The sequence below is a fragment of the Etheostoma spectabile genome, chromosome 10 (assembly GCF_008692095.1).
Source record: "Etheostoma spectabile isolate EspeVRDwgs_2016 chromosome 10, UIUC_Espe_1.0, whole genome shotgun sequence".
In the NCBI taxonomy this organism is placed as follows: domain Eukaryota; kingdom Metazoa; phylum Chordata; class Actinopteri; order Perciformes; family Percidae; genus Etheostoma; species Etheostoma spectabile.
Window position 1 is genome coordinate 30,048,207 of NC_045742.1, and position 4,014 is coordinate 30,052,220.

Sequence of the window (4,014 nt, forward strand, 5' to 3'; positions counted from 1 at the left end):
GGATCTGATGACAGATCAGCTCCCCTGAGCTTCAGTGGTGGAAGAAGTATTCAAATCATTTACTTGAAGTGCCCATATTATGCTCATTTTCAGGTTCATAATTGCATTTTGAGGTTGCACCATAATAATTACTTTCACAAAACGACATATTTTTGTTGTCCTGCACATTGTTGCACTTCCTCTTTTCCCCCTGTGTTTGTTCTAGCTACAGAGTGAGACAGCTCACTTCTACTCCATCTTTTTTGGGGTAAGTACTGGCTAGGTAAGGACTACTAGCCAGTCAGGAGCAGAGTATGAGGGCGTGCCAGGCAAGCAGCTAGGCGAGCATTACACACATTACATACGTGTGTTACAAAGTGTCACACGTTTGTCACCGAAGTAATGGCTGGACTATAATAGAGCTGTTTGAGGCAGTTTGTGAACAGTGTTTTCTGTTGGAGACGGTAAGTCCCTTTGGGGGGGACTTTGGGTTTTTTCACTTTGTAAACCTATAACATGCAGAAAAAAGATTTATAACCCTATAAAGGAAAGGGGAAAAAGCCAAAAAGCATATTATGAGCACTTTAATAAAACGTACTAATACCACAATGGAAAAATACCCTCTTACAAGTAATAAACCTGCATTGAAAATGTTACTTAAGTAAAAGTATATACGTATCATCAGGAAAATGCAAGTAATGAATTAAAAGTAAAAGTACTCAATGCAGAAAAATCCTCCCATTTTAGAAAGTGTGAAGGATCCAAACAGTTGTGGATTTAATGGTCTAATCATTTCAGCTGGACTTGTAGGCTGTTATTTTGTTGGCTAGTTTTATTATTATTTAGTGTGCAGAAATCTTAATGTGTAGCTAATCTGTCAGATAAATGTAGTGCAGTAAAAAGTACAATATTTATCTCTGAAATGTAGTGGAGTGGAAAGAAAAGACTCAAGGAAAGTACAAGTACCACAACATGTGGACTGACGTACAGTACTGGAGAAAACATACTCATTTCCATACCACCACTGCTCAGCATTATGGAGCTTTTTCAGCATCTTTCAGCTCAGTGTTTTGGTTTAACGGCCTGTACCTTCTGTTGGTTCAGTCTCACAGCTCTCCAGCTCTGATAGAGCCTCTGTCCTCTACCTGCTCAGGTACTCTGTCCTCTTCCTGCTCAGCTCCAAACAGCAGACAGTCAGAGAACAGCTGATGAACACAGCGTAGCGTTCAGCAGCTACAGAGAACAGCTATTTCCCTCAGTTTGGTGGAGTTGGTGGAGACTAGAAACTGCTAAAAGACAGAATATTGGACTGACTTTCATCAGGTGGACACAACCATAACTAATGTTGCTCTGCTCTGCATAAAAACCCAGTATTAACAGTATTGGTGTAGCTTTAACAGCGAGACACTGGGAGAATCCATCTGGGCTTCTTTTTGATATTTTTTATAATCCCATATACAATACCAAAACCAATAATGCGTTACTCCATTGCTCGTTTGTGACTCTCAGTGTTGATTGATCCAGATTGGTACTGGTCTGGTGGAGTATTTGTGGCAGCAAACTACACTGTGTGCATCACCCAGTGCAACATCGTATCCACTGAACAGAACATCTGTTAGTAGGATCACTTTAATAATGTTTTGGTTTAGTTTGAAAGAGACGATAAAGCCAGATTCATCCTCTAAAGCTCTAAATATCTAAAGTTTGTGTCCCCTCATTTGAAAAGATGCACATTATATAGAACACTATCTGCACAGGTATATGGAGGAGCTCCAGATGTCTGGCAGCAGATATGAAAACCAAACCAGTGATCATTTCAATAGCAGCACAGGATCTGAAGTAGAAGTGAGATCCAGGCAGAAGACCTCACTGTGAACACACACACACACACACACACACACACACCCACACACACACACGCATCAGTATGTAAGCTAACAGCAGCCAGCGGACTGGTCTTCCCCTGTGGCCTATTAGTCAGCGGAGCATTAGTGTAATTACACACTCTTCAGTTCCTAACGCTGCTAGGCTGCTCTAGCGTGTCATTACCATAAATATACAGCCTAGAATAGGATTTACATACATAAACACTTTACATGCCATTACATTCTTCATTGAGTTTGAACTTTTCAGTGTGTTTGAATCATTTGCAGCAACAAACTGCTCTGACACGGCTCAATCAAGGCTCATGGTGATTTGGGGGTTTGCCCACCAACTGAGGTACTCTAGTTTTGTTTTCATGATGTATGAGATTGATATTGTCATCTCGTTCTCGAAACGAAATGTCTTTAAAATGTTGAACTTATGTTTTTATGTGAGAAATGAAACAAACTGAAGACTAAAGCAACCCTGTGCTTCAGTCATTATAGACCTTTAGCACCGGGCAATGTTTCAATAGTTACCATCCAGACACACATAACAGACCCAGCACTATGCCATGCTAAAACAAGATGAATTACGTTGCCTACCTGAACACGTAGACTGGCTCTGATCTCAGAATACTGGCTGATAGAGGACAACAACACATACATAGCATGTTTCCATCCACTTTAAGCTCTGCTTTCATGCTTTGCTTCATTTTAACCAAACTCACACAGCTCTGTCTTTGGAATGAATGACACCCACCACTCAGTGTCAGCACTCCGTCAGGAGAGGCTTACCAGTTGGGCTGTTTTAGCTACATCAGTGGTGATACAGCTTAATTGCTTTGGTGATCTCCTCACTCTTCATCTCAGCACATATTGGATAGATTCCTATGAAATCTGCTGCTGATTTTGTCCGCAGATTTTCCCCAACAGGATGAAACCTAACCACTGGACAAGAAACCCACCAACACCTACCAACATCTGTCCACTGTCTGCAGTGTGGGATGTTGCAATCAGCATTCATTCCCAGGAACCAATGACTCTGCAGTAGTAACGGCTCCAGCTCAGGGATGAAACATCCGGGTGGAAATGCTCCTTTTTGCCTCGTTTCATGTGCAATGCTATGACACTTGTCACCTCTGTCGGTGACTTGTGCAACTCTCACCCCTTTATTCCACTAGGCGCGTCTCACAGCCACTCAAGACAATTCCTGTGATTCCACTGGCCGTGACGCAGTGCAGCCCAGAAGTGGAGAGCAATACGCGCTAGGTCTATTTTTGATGGAGCAAAGCAGTGCTCGGACATCGTTCCGTATTGATTGAAACTAAGTTTGAAAGAGAGACTGAATAAGGAACCGATTCAAAAAAGAAGTAACCACTGTAACGTTGTCACTAGCCTCCATGCAACCTCCATGTTTACTAAACCGGTTTCCTGGCGTGTTTGTGACATCAAACTTGACTCCACAAATAAACAGGCAATAAACTGGCAATGGGAAAGGAGGCCATCACCTAGTCTTACTGCGTTATCCCACATTCCAAAAACCTGGACATACACGCTAGTTTGGGTGGAAAAGGGTTTGAGGAAGCTAAAATTTCTGAATGTGCAAATGTTAGGGTGGTTTTACTTCACGGAAGCCCTCTACACAGCAGGGGGTGCAGGGGGAGGCCTTTCTTCTTCTAATCAGCATTTTATTTAAGGTCCCATGGCATGAACATCTCACTTTAGGAGGATTTCAACATTAATATAAGTTCCCCCAGCCTGCCTATGGTCTCCCAGTGCCTAGAATCGGCGACAAGTTTAAACTGACTCCTGGGTAAACCAAGTCCTGGGTACCTCAGAAGCTCAGAAGGGCCGATCTGGAATCTTGCCCCTTATGACCTCATAAGGTTACATACCCTTTCTCTGCTTTGCCCACCCAGGGAATTTGGCCCGCCCATGAGAGAGAGACACCATAGCTTTCAAATGAGCAAAGTGGCAGTTGGTCAAGGCCAAACCCCCACCCTCCTCCTCAAAAGCTACAGACTCCGAAATGGCACACACTAAGGAAAGCTCATTGTGGGACTGGCTCTAGTTGCTGTAATTCTGTACCAAGACTGATTTTTTTGGAAGAGCCTTCAGATACAATATTAGGGGACCACTAAGGTCTACATAAAAGAGACTTCAGATACAG

General features: G+C 42.8%; 1 protein-coding gene across 1 annotated transcript in view; it reads left to right on the forward strand.

The window, feature by feature from the left end:
• The window catches only part of gfra3 (GDNF family receptor alpha 3), a 50,700-nt gene that overhangs the window by 20,911 nt on the left and 25,775 nt on the right, over window positions 1–4,014 (forward strand). The window lies entirely within an intron of this gene.